Source organism: Macaca fascicularis, chromosome 12 (assembly GCF_037993035.2).
Source record: "Macaca fascicularis isolate 582-1 chromosome 12, T2T-MFA8v1.1".
In the NCBI taxonomy this organism is placed as follows: domain Eukaryota; kingdom Metazoa; phylum Chordata; class Mammalia; order Primates; family Cercopithecidae; genus Macaca; species Macaca fascicularis.
In genome coordinates, this window is record NC_088386.1 from 4,141,246 (window position 1) to 4,155,031 (window position 13,786).

Sequence of the window (13,786 nt, forward strand, 5' to 3'; positions counted from 1 at the left end):
TGTGGGGAGCACAGCCTGTGGATTCAGCACTGGCAGAGCTTGCCTCTAGGGTGTACACCTGGAGGCTGCAGTTGGGAGGGAGAGGAAAAATTTTTACTTTTAAAAAATCATGGGCATCTATTATTAATACTTTAAAAATTATAATAATAAAAGCAGAAAAGGTCTACTTTTCTATTTTTTTGACCATGTGTACAATTTTTGTTTCCTTTTCTCAAACTGAAGAACAGTGGAACAGATGCAGATGGACTGTCAAATAACATGGGCTCTCACTGCGCCACACTCACTGGTGTGGTGGGCCTGTGTGCAGGGATCCAGCTGCACTCCAAATCCCAATCATGACATCCTTAAGGCTCAGAGCCGGGGGGGGGGGGGGGGGAGGCTGCAGAGACCATCTTATGCTGGGGCTTTCAAACTCTCCTGATTGCCACCCGCAGCAAAGAAAAAGTCTATTTTATACCATGACCTACCATACAGACATACATTCAAAATTTTATGGCACAGTATTCACTCTTGTTATGTGCGACACATTCAATTGTCTATTTTATGCAGGTTACTTCCTGCTAGTTTGCCATACTCTTATTATGCAAATGGAAAAGTGAGGCCCTAAAAAGGGGAGTGAGTGCTCAAAGGCTGCAGCTTTTCAGGGTGCGTTTACTAAGGGCCTGCCAAACAGCGCCACATTTTTATAGCTATGGAGAGAAATGGGTCTGAATAAGAAGGGTAGACTTTCTATTTAAGTGTCAAGAGCTGGATGAAATTAGCCTACGGGTCTTAAACCAGAGATTTCCTGCCTTTATTCAAAAGCCCCAAATTCCTTATTATGGAGGCCTTAAGCTCTTTAAAATAAATGTTTTGTCCATAATCTGTTCATTCATCCACTTACTCAGCAAATGTCCTTAGATAGTAGTAGGTGGAGAGCAGGCATGCAAGGCGAAGGGGCATCAGTCTCCCAGAGAGAGAGACATACAAACAGCCACCGCCTGGGCAGGACCTGGCAGTAATGGAGATGTGCACAGGGTGGGCAGGGGAGGTGCTGAGGCAAGCGGGAACGTGACCTTTGGAAGGTTACCTTCCTGAGCTTCAGTTTCCTTCCCCATAAAATGGGGGTGGGACCTGCCTCCCCGAGTTGTAATAAGCTCTCAGAACCTGCTGGCACAGTGCTGTGCCACTGTTGGAGAAGGAAGGCTTATGCCAGCCTGGTAAGGCCAGGAGGGTCTTAGGAGAGCTTGGTATGGAGGCCTGCAGGATGGGAGGGTCCAAGGAGCTCCTGAGAATTTGGGGGCTGGAGAAGAGTGGCTGATGACAATGACAAGGAGGGCTGGAGATGCAGAGGCCATGATGGAGGCCCTTGTGTGCTTGCCACATACTGGAGTTTAAATTTAGCCCTGTGAGCAAGGGGGGCCATTGAAATGCTGTGAGTGGAGGAGTGACATGGCCAGATCTGGATCCACCACACTGACTCAAACAAGGGATTTCTGTAGCCATAAGAAAGCTGGTAGTCAAAATCGGACACTGTGCAGTGCTTGGAAGACACCCTATTAGGTGACTCAGGTATATAACGGGGTTAGCGTCTCAAGTGAATGGCTGAGGGCAAGGGGAGGCAGGCTGAGGTGGGCAGACAGCTGTACCTCATTCCTGAGACCATCCAGGGCAGGGCTTTTCTGACGAGACACACGACCCTGACACCAGACAGAATACTGTACTCCCCCATCCTTGGAGGGGCTGACTCTAGAGAATCCACTGGGTGAGCCCAGGAACCTACAAGTTCTGCACCCCTTGGATGGGTAGGCATTTTGTGGGCATGAGGTAGGCGTTACAGTGATAAGATACACAGGGCTCTAAACCACAGAGGCCCTGGTTCAAATCCTGCCTCCTCCGAATACAAATTAGTTGACTTTGGGAAATCAGTCAACTTTGCCCTGGGCTGCAGTTTCCTCACTGTCAAATGCATGGGAGAGGGTGTGTGAAGAGTTAAAATGCATTTAGATTTCACTGTACAGTCTCCTCCAACATGATCTCACACTCTCCTTTTACAGTATAAGCAGGCTGATGTCAGAGGCTGTGACTCGTCCAGGGCTACACAGTGTACAGGTGGCAGAGCCAGGAGCCAAGAGGTGGTCCACCTGCCTCTATGAACCCACACTCCTCCCGCTACCCCTTCTGGGGCCAGGTGAGAAGCAGGGAGCTGGCACTGCCCCAACCCAGATTCCTCAGCAGGGAGGGGCCCAGCGTGAAACCCGGGAGTCTGTTAACCTAGGCCCGGAGGCCAGAGTGCGCGGCGGATGAGTCACGCCAAGCCGCTGCACCAGGAGACCCCCTCCTCCCTGCCCACGCCCGGGCCGAGAGCTGGTTGCCGAGCAGTAAGACATAACATATATAAATAGATGCGACTCCTGCTGTAACAGGGAGGCCTGATTCTTGGGCTGCTGTCTTTTCCTTGCCTTTTCTCTGCGCCCCTCGGCCTTCCTCCCAGCGTCTCCTGGTGCAGTCAGCTCGATCCTCAGCTAAGGGCTCCCAGCCCTGCGTGCCAGGGCACTGCCTTCACGAGGACGGTCTTGGATGGACGGACGCGGGCTGGGCGTAGCTGCGCTGGGCAGGCCAGGGGTGTGGAAGGAAGCAGGGGCACGCTGCTGGACTGGACGTTTACCACCCGCGGGGGCTAGGCGAGGGCGGTGGAGCGGGCATGACGGCCGGACACTGGATCAGAAGGGGTGGGCGGACCCAGCTCCTGCGACTGGCGGGAGTGCGCCCGGTTCCCAGCAGCAGACGGGGCCTGCTGCCCTGCTCCCCATTCCCCTCATAAGTGACTCCTCCAAAGGGCACTTTTCTTATTCCACCTTGCGTCACCTGGTACTCACCTTAGCTGCAGAACGCCTTGCCAGCTTGCTCCCTGGCTGGGCCTGCTGTCTGCACAGTTGTCCTGCCCAGGTCACGATGTTCATGACACAGAGTATTCCCATCAACCCAGGAAGTTCTTGCCTCTTTGCAGACCATCCTCCACTCTTGGCCCCTGGCTATATGTTTTGCCTTTATTAGAATTTCGTATAAATGAAATTTATGTAAGATGTTAATTTTTGTCTGGCTTCTTTCACTGAGCACAATACTTCTGAAATTCGTTCATGTCATCAGTGGTTTGTTCCTTTCTTTGCTAACCAGTTGATGAATATTTAGGTTGTTTATGACTATCATGAATAAAGCATGTAGAAATATACATGTACAATTATTTGTGTGGACATGTTTTCATTTCTCCTGAGGAAATACCTAACACTGGAATTGCTGTTTCATTAATTAAGATATTGTTATCATTCCCATTTTATAGATAAAAGACTGAAGCTCAGAGAGGTGAAGCAGCTTGCCTGAGCTCACACAGCATGGCAAAAATTCAAAGCCATGTCTGAGCTGTACACCAGGTGGTCACTTGTACAAAAGAGGTAATTTTTGGAGTCAAAAGTCCTTGACTGGTAGATAAATTACCACATATGGGCTGAATTCCACTGCATTCAGGTTTGTAGCTTGCAGAAACAGACTGACACTGAGCCCAAGTTGTGAGCACCGCACGCTGAGAGGTCACTCTTTGAAGGCATTTCAGCAGCTGACTTCTGGGAACTTAAGCTGCAGGTCTGCAAGGATTTTGTTAGTTTTGTGAAGGTGGTGTTGGCCAGGTTTCTCCACTGGAAAGTCACGATTACTCCACTATAATTACTAAACTGAAAGGAGGGACATTGAGACTAAGAATCTGATTCATCAAGCTTTCACCCGCTAGTCTGAATACCCACCATGAATTCCTAACTCCATTCCTTTCCCATTTGCTAGTTGTATTATTCTGTTAGGGAGAGCTTTTCCTTCTTCCTCAGTTACGTTTACATCACTATATCCTCAAGGATTTTATTCTACGGAATCTAATCCATTACCATCATTGTTTTAATGTTTGATGTGTTCCAACTTTGGCCAAAAGCAGTCTCATTAAACTGACTTCTATGTCCTTTTAACATGCTCCTGTGATTCTCTGAGCACTTCCTTACTCTCATGTATAAGATATTCCAAGCTCCTGCTCTTCTCCTGTACCAGCCTTGGTACCTTTTAGTAGAGAATGACATTTAGAAACCAAGATCAGGGTGTGAGATGAACTTCTGGGTACTGGGATGTCACAGCTTCTAGGCCACCTCAGTCTGCAGGTTTTTAAGGCAGCAAGTGAGGTGAAAGGCGGGGCCATGAGATTGAACTTGTAAGCTACGGACTCAGCAAAATCAGGCTGCTGGTGGTAGGATGTCTATAACAAGCGCAGCGAACTCACTCATGGGCCCACAGGGTGGTGGAACTGGGCAGTCAGTCCAACCAGGCAGTGGTTTCTCTACTCAGAAACACCTTTGTAGGCTGGGCAGGGTGACTCATGCCTGTAATCCCAGCACTCTGGGAGGCCGAGGCAGGCAGATCACCTGAGGTCAGGAGTTCGAGACCAGCCTGGCCAACATGGCAAAACTCTGTCGCTACTAAAAATACAAAAATTAGCCGGGTGTGGTGGCAGGCACCTGTAATCCCAGCTACTTGGGAGACTGAGGCAGGAGAATCGCTTGAACCCGGGAGGTGGAGGTTGCAGTGAGCCAAAATTGTGCCACTGCACTCCACCTGGGCATCAGAGTGATACTCTGCCTCAAAAAAAAAAAAAAAAAAAAAGAAAGAAAGACTTTTGTAAATTTTACACATTTATAAATCTTTCAGCTCTTTTTGCCTTGCTGTGAGTTACTTCCATGACAGAGGACCTGGGAGGCTGGTTTTCCAGGATGGTGGGAACATCAGGGACAGTGTGGGGACACATGGAGAAGGGTGGCCTCAGGGCCTCCACAAGGTGGACTGCCACAGTGATGGGAAACTTCACAGATCTCTCCTGGCAGACACTCTGCTGTCCTGAAGGCTGATCAGCTGGCTGGCTTGGGAGACAGCCAATGCCTGGAGGGGACTTCAGGAATCAGAGGTGGTGACTCATAGTGGGAGGCCACAGTCTCAGAGTCCGGTTCTCTGAAAAGAACCACGCCTTCCAATGGTGTCTGGCGCCCTGCATTCTGAAGAGCCTGCTGGCTCTGGGGTCCACCGGGGCTGAGGCAGTCTTGGGCCTGTTGTGGGCAATGGGTGGGAACAAGTGCCGTATATCTCCAGTGGCTTTCGTGTGTGTCACCCTGCAAGCCTCCACCATAATCTTGGGAGCAGGATGCCTTTTTCTGTCTTCCAGACACTCAGGCTGAGAAACGCAGGCACAGGTCTCTGCCGACCCTCGCGTTCTTCACGGTGCAGCCCGGCCAGAGCTGCCTGGCCCAGCCGGCAGCCGGCATGTGAGGCCACAGGGAGCCTGCTTTCTCAAACTGAGCAGCCTTGGCAGTCTGGAGGGCCCGGGGACAGCGGCATTGCTGCTTCTCAGGACAGACTCTGCGCAGCTGAGCTTCGGCCAGGCTAGCCCATGGTGAAGAACCAAAGCCAACCTTTGTGACTTGACTTGCAGGAAGCAGTTGGGGAAGAACCTACATTGCACTGTCGAGGCGTATGCTGAGCTGTGAGGATGACGATAACTACCTCCTCACTCATTTCTGCAATGTGGACCCCCTGGATGGTGCACTGAGAGGGTTTAGCATCCTCCAAACCGCCCAGAGAGGGGCTCGGAGGGCTTGGATGAAGGCAGCCTGTGGTGTCAAGGATGGCAAGGCGGATCTTGGAGGCAGAGGCCCAGATGCTGGGAGGGGCAGCTGAAGTTGGCAAGACAGGGAGTGGTGCCCTGGTGCATTAGGCAATGGGGAGGGGCTCTGGGATGGGCATTTGGGAGGTACCATGGAACGGAGTGAGGGAGAGCCTGTCAGGTGGCTCTGAGGTCCTCTCTGGCTGCTCCATTTAGTGTCCTTGGGGTCTGGTGACAGCCACCTGACCTTTCTCTGCCGCTTTTTCCTTATATGTGAATTGAAAATTACAGGAAAACAATAAGATAATTAAACAGGAGGAGGGGAAGAAACAGACAATTCTCCTCTTGCTGTCAAGACAAAGACACTGGAAGTAAGGAGTAGACCATCAGACCGTCAGGGGGATGCTGCAGTGCTGAAGAACATAAGTAGGCTCCCAGCAAATAGCCAACTTCTGAAAAATGGGTTATCCTTGTTAGCAATGTGGTATATTTTTTAAACAAATTTATCAATAAATAGTAATTTTTTTTATTTTGAGAGTCTCACTTTGGCGCCCAGACTGGAGTACAGTGGCACAATCACAGCTCACTGCAACCTCTGCCTCCCAGGCCCAAGCTTTTTTTTTTTTTTTGTAGAGACAGGGTTTTACCATGTTGCCCAGGCTGGTCTCCAACTCTATAGCTTAAGCAATCCGCCCGCCTTGGCCTCCCAAAGTGCTGGAATTACAGGCACGAGCCACTGTGCCCAGAGGATACATAATAATTGTATATATTTATCAGGTACATGTGATATTTTGATACATGCATACAATGTGCAATGACTAAATCAGGGTATTTAGGATATCTACCGCTTTGAACATTTATCGTTTCTTTATGTTAGAAACTTTTCAAATCTTTTATTCTAACCATTCCAAAATATATATTATTGTTAATTATAGTCACCCTACTGTGCTATCAAACACCAGGACTTATTCCTTCTATTTAATTGTATGTTTGTACCCATTAACCAACCTCTCTTTCTTTCCTCCTCCTCCTCACCGCTCACCCTTCCCAGCCTCTGGTAACTATCATTCTACTCTCTACCTCCACGTGATCAAATGTTTTAGCTCCACATATGAGAACATATAATATTTTTCCTTCTGTGCCTCGAGTATTTCATGTAACATAATGATCATCTACGTTGCTACAAATAACAAGATTTCATTCTTTTCAGTGGCTTCATAGTATTGCATTGTGTATATATACCACATTTTCTTTACTCATTCAACTGTTGATGAACACTTGGGTGATCCCATATCTTGGCTATTGTGAATAGTGCTGCAATAAACATGGGAATGCAGCTATCCCTTTGATATACTGATTTCCTTTATTTTGGATAAATACCCAGTAGTGAGATTATAGTAGTGAGATTGCTGGATCATATGGTAGTCCTATTTTGAGTCTTTTGAGAAATCTCCATACTGTTTTCCATAGTGGCTGTACTAATTTACATTCCTACCAACAGTGTATAAGAGTTTCCTTTTCCGGCCGGACGCGGTGGCTCATGCCTGTAATCCCAGCACTTTGGGAGGCTGAGGTGGGTGGATCACGAGGTCAGGAGATTGAGACCATCCTGGCCAACATGGTGAAACCCCGTCTCTACTAAAATTACAAAAATTAGCTGGGCGTGGGATTACAGTGTGCCTGTAATCCCAGCTACTCGGGAGGCTGAGGCAGGAGAATCGCTTGAACTAGGGAGACAGAGGTTGCAGTGAGCCGAGATTGCCCCACTGCACTCCAGCCTGGCAACAGAGCGAGACTCCATCTGAAAAAAAAAAAAAAAGAAAAGAAATAAAGAGTTTCCTTTTCCCCACATCCTGGCCAGCATGTTATTTTTTGACTTTTAAACAAGAGACATGATAATAGGTAAGATGATATTTCACTGTATTTAAACATTTTTTTAAATGGACCTGTTTTGATACAGAACTTACTGTGGTTTTGATGCATTTTTCCGGATGATTAGTGATGCTGAGCATTTTTTTTCTATACCATTGGCCATTTATTTATATGTCTTCTTATGAGAAATGTCTATTTACGTTTCTTGCCCACTTTTTAATGGGATTATTCATTTTTTTGCTATTGAATTGTTCAAGTTCCTTGTATATTCTGGATATTAGCCCCTTGTTGGATGAATAGTTTGCAAATATTTTTTCCCATTCAACAGGTTGTCTGTTCATCCTGTTGTTTCCTTTGCTGTGCAAAAGCTTTTTAGTTTTACTAAGTTCCATTTGTCTATTTTTGTTTTTGTTGCCTGAGAAATCTGATGTTTTAAAAGCCTATCTTCTACTATAATCACTCAGAATGCACTAACTCAGATAGCTCACGTGATTGAAGGACCGTTGGGTCCTTTTCTTACATAGAAGCTCTCCCCCAACAGCAATCCATAACATTCCTTTGCATTGTATTGGTAAAGTGAGCAAAATTAGGTTCCAGCTGTGACAAGTGCTAAAGGAATAAGAAAGGGACAGCCATTCCGTGGCAAGTGTGTGAGTTTCACGTCTCAGAGTTGAAGTTAGCACAGGTACTCCGGTGGGCTCGCTCACTCTACCTCAAGCACTAAGGGCAAAAACCACTCTCTCGCCATTGCGTTTTCCAGCAGCCAAGAAGTTATCAAGAGCACTATGTCCATAGTTGCATGAACATCTTTCATTAAAAAAACTAGAATAAAGTTAAATTTTTAAATATACTTCCAGATACTGAAAATTATGTTTGTAAGTATAAGAGAAAATAAGTGAAACTACTTATGTTAGCTGGGTGCGGTGGCCCACGCCTGTAATCCCAGCACTCTGGGAGGCTGAGGTGGGTGGATCACTTGAGGTCAGGAGTTTGAGACCAGCCTGGCCAACATGGTGAAACCCCGTCTCTACTAAAATACAAAAAAAATCAGTCGGGTGTGCTGGCATGCACCTGTATCCCAGCTACTCAGGAGGCCGAGGCAGGAAAATTGCTTGAACCTGGGAGGTGGAGGTTGCAGTGAGCTGAGATCACACCATTGCACTCCAGCCTAGGTGACAGAGCGAGATTCCATCTCAAACAACAACAACAAAACCCACAAAAATTAGCCAGGCATGGTGGCACACACCTGTAATCCCAGCTACCTGGGAGGCTAAGGTGACAGAATCATTTGAACCTGTGAGGTGAAGGTTGCAGTGAGCTGAGATGATGCTATTGTACTCCAGGCTGGGTGACAAAGTGACACCCTGTCTCAAAAAAAAAAAAAAAAAAAAAAAAGAAGAAAGAAACTACTTATGCCATGTTAAGTGAAAAGAGTAAGATACAAAATTGCATGTATAGGACAGATCACAACTATTCATACCTAAGAACTATTTAAAAATGTATCTAAAAATAAAAAAATACCAGCACAAGAAAGATTTATGACTAGAGAAAAACTGAATAGAAAGAGAACTATAGAAGGAATGAGTTTTTTCTTTTTCTTGTGTTTTCCATATTTTCTATTATAAATATATATACCAATGGAAAATATATAACAAACATAATGTTAAAGTAAGAAGTTAATGTACTAGCAACTGATGGATAAAAGAATTAGAGCTGATCAAGATTACAGAGAATTCAAGACAACTGTCTGTTAGAAACCTTGTCACATTGCCTCTTTCCACACTTAGAAAATTTTGTGGGCATTCCATACGCAGAAATCCCAGAAATAACTTTTGTTTGGCTGTGGCAGCACTGTGAACTTTTAAAAATCAGATTTACTAATGTTCTGCTTCTTGTAACAGTGAAGTGGCCCTGGGGATAATCATAACAGATTTTTGGAAGATCATTTACATATGGGGTAGGCCCTACAATCCACTCTGGTCCCCCAAGTCTTGCCTCTCCACGAGCTTCTCAGGGCCAACACAGTTGGCTGCTAGGCAACAACCATCCATCTCTCAGCTCCCTTGTAACCTAACCCGGCTTCTGCTTAGATATAGCCAGGCAGTGTGCCCAGCCCCAGGTGGACCTCGGGTGGGCTGAACCCATCATGGTGATCCTGACTTCTATGTCATAGCCATGTGACCCAATTCTCAGCCAACAAAATACTATTAGCAGTCGGCTCAGCTACTGGGACAGTCATTTACACCTCCCATGAGAAAGTACACAGCCCTGTGGTCCAGATTAGGGAGGGGATTCTGCTCCCAGAGCCACCATTCCTGTGTATGGCCCCATGTCCTGACTCTCCAAGATGGCCTGCAAGTACTCCAGTGTGGGAGGAAGGGACAAGGAAAGACGTAAAAGCAGTAGTCTCTTAAGAAAGGGACTCTCAATGAAGGTCTCTGGATGGACACACTTCAGTTGACTTCCCTTTTGCCAGTACTTAGTCACCTGGTCACATTTAGTTGCAAGGGAGCTAGGGAATGAACTCTTTATTATAGGAGTCCTATATGCTCAGATAAAATTTGATTACAATGGGAAGAGGAGAATAAACTTGGGGGCACAGTTAGCAGACATTGCTGCAAAAACAAAATGAGTAGTCTGCTGGGAGGCTGATGGGAAATACTATCCATAATGAAAAGAGAATCCTTTGCACACCCAGCACCAGATATTGGTCTCTAACACCATTCTGCAACAAAAGAAACCAAGGTCCTTTGGAAAAATGGCTGATTTTAGACTGGGACAGGAAATATTCAAGATGATCTTGGAGTGCTGGCAGTGCCAGAAAGCAAAGAAGTGCTGAAAAGTAAAAAAACAAATGAACAAACAAACAAAAACACACACACAAAAAAAACATAATGAGGTGTATCAAAGGGACACAGGAGACAAATCAAAGTGCTCCCAATGGCCAAACCCAGAATAATTAGAGCAACAAAATAAGTAATGTTAGTATTAGATTATAACCCAGAGCATAAAATATATACCCACAAGTCTATATTAATATAAATAAAAGATTACATAATAAGTAAACAGGGGAGAAGAGACAAATCTCACATGCAGAAGAATTTCTAGTAATTTGTGCAGATACTTTGAACTCAAGGAGGTGGAGCATAGCTCCCCACTCCTTAGGTGTGGGCTGGGCATAGTGACTTCCTTGCAAAGAGTATAGTATGGAAAGAGGTGAATAGAGAGTAGCTTTACGGGGAAGAAACCTGACAAACACTATGTCAGGCAGGTGATCAAGCTCAACACCAAGTCATAAATCATACTGACAGTACATACCTGCTATGGTTTGAATATGTCCCCCAAAGGTCATGTTTTGGAAAGTTGATCCCCAATGCAACAGTGTTAGGAGGTGGGACCTTTAAGAGGTATTGAAGTTATGATTAAGTTACGAGGGCAGAGCCCTCATGAATGGATTAATGTCATTATCTAGGGAATGGGTACCTTATAACAGGATGAGTTTGACTCTTCTTCCTCTTTCTCTCATCTTTTCTTTGCCCTTCCCCCCCAGGATGACACAGCAAGAAGGTTCTTGCCAGACGTCAGTCCCTCGATCTTGGACTTCCCAGGCTTCAGAACTGTGAGAAATAAATTTCTGTTCATTACACATTACCCAGTCTGTGGTATTTTGTTATAGTGGCACAAAATGGACTAAGACAATGGACTCCCTTTGATAGGATGTGATAAAGATGGCACTTTACTTCAGTGGTCTCCTTCCCCAGAACTCATAACCTCAGTGTCATCATAAGAAAAACATTAGATGATTCACAATTGAAGACTATTCTACCAAACACCTAACCAGTACTCCTCAGCACTGTTAAGGCCATCAAAAACAAGGGGAACTCACAGCCAAGAGAAGCCTAAGAAGACATGATGACTAAGCATAGTGTGGTCTCCTGGATGAGATCCTGGAACAGAAAAAGGGCATTAGGAGAAAACTGAGGACATCTAAATAAAGTATGGACTTCAGTTAATGATAATGCATCAATATTGGTTCACTCGTTATGACAAATGTACTATACTAATACAAGTTCACAATAAGCGGTGTATTAGTCTGTTCTCACACTGCTATGAAGAACTACCTGAGACTGCATAATTTATGAAGAAAAGAGGTTTAATTGACTCACAGTTACACAGGCTGTACAGAAAGCAAGGCTGGGAGGCCTCAGGAAACTTAAATCATGGTAGAAAGTAAAGGGGAAGCAGGCACATCTTACCGTGGCAGAGTAGGAGAGAGAAACATCAAAGGGGGAAGGGCTACACACTTTTAAACAACCAGATCTTGTGAGAATTCACTTGCTATCACAAGAAGAGCAAGGGGGAAATCCACCCCATGAGGCAATCACCTCCACCAAGGCCCCTCCTCCAACACTGGGAATTACAATTTGACATGAGATTTGGGTGATGGTACAAAACCAAACCATATCAATAGGAGAATATGAACGCTGAATGTGGGTATAGAAGTCTCTGTACTATCGTCTCACTTTTTCTTTAAATCTAAAACTGTTCTTGTAAACAAAAAATAAAATTCTAAGGCCCCCCAACCACCTGAATAGATCCTTCCTCTTGGCCAAGGGCACTCCAATGTTAACCTGAAAAAACTACTTCAGGCTGTGATGGAAAGGGGTAGCCGGACATGCCTCATTCTACCCTCTTCCCTTTTGGAATTCCTGATAGAACAGACTCTTTAAGTCCGATAAGAAACACATACGATCTATTCTTTCTGAAGCCTGCTATCGGGAGGCTTCATCCACATGACAAAACCTCAGTCTCCACAACCCCTTACCATAACCCAGACATTATCTTCTATTGATAGTAACTCTTTCAACCAATTGCCAATCAGAAAATCTTTGAATCCCTCTATGACTTGGAAGTCCCCACTTCCAGTTGTCCTGACTTTCTGAACCAATGTACACCTTACATGTATTGCTTGGTGCTTTATATCTCCCTAAAATGTATAAAACCAAGCTGTAATCTGGCTATCTTGGGCACATGTTCTCAGGATCTCCTGAGGGCTGTATCACAGGCCATGGTCACTCATACTTGGCTCAGAACAAATCTCTTCAATTACAGAGTTTGACTCTTTCGTCAACATTCTAAAACAAAAAATTTATTTTAAAAAAGAGTGAGGGAAAGAAACAGAGGGACGGTTCCCCCTTCTTTTCTGTGTAGGAAGTCATGATGTTTGGAGCTGAGATGGCCATCTTTTGATTCTCAATATGCCTGTTCACAGCCCTAAGCAACCTTGGACCCCTCTACTGGATTTTTGTTATGTGATAAAATTAATCTCACGGTTTCAGCTGTTTTGGGCCAGGTGTCTTGTTCATTGCAGTTGAATGAATCCCAACGAACAGTACTCATATCATTTTCATGGCCACAGCTGTGGTTCAGACCTTTAGACCTTTATCTCTCTTCCTAGCAGTTTGGCCCGCTCCACTATCCTTCCTTCCCAATCTCCTGGCAGCTCTCTTCCTTCTCTAGCTTCACCCCTGCCTGCATTTCTCCCAAAACCCAGTGGCCAGCAACTCTTGCCATTCCTAGGCAGGGCATGTTCCCTCATAATTCCAAGCTTGGACACACAGGATTCCCTCTGCCTGGAATGCAGACTCCTCCATCCTTATTTCTTCCAGCAATTAACTACCCCCATTCAAGTTTCAGTTGCCAGCCATGGCACGATATGTGGCCAGCAAGATTCTAAGATGTCCCTGCAGATCCGTGACGGCTGGTGTACATAGCCTGCATAACCCTCAGTACTGTGAATATAACGAATTATACACCTATGATCAGGCTATGTTATGTGACAATGTTGATGTTAAGAACAGATTGTCAGTGTGCCTGATCTAATCACATGCACTCTTTCAAAGCTGGGCGTGGTGGCTCACGCCTGTAATCCCAGCACTTTGGGAGGCCAAGGTGGGTGGATCACGAGGTCAGGGGTTCGAGACCAGCCTGACCGACATGGTGAAAACTCATCTCTACTAAAAATACAAAACTTAGCCGGCGTGGTGGCGCACGCCTGTAATCCCAGCTACTCAGGAGGCTGAGGCAGGAGAATTTCTTGAACCTGGGAGATGGAGATTGCAGTGAGCCGAGATTGCACCACTGCACTCCAGCCTGGGCGACAGAGTGAGACCCTATCTCAAAAAAATAAAATAAATAAAATAAAATAAAAATAAAAGCAGAGAGTTTTCTCTGGCTGGGAGCAAAAGA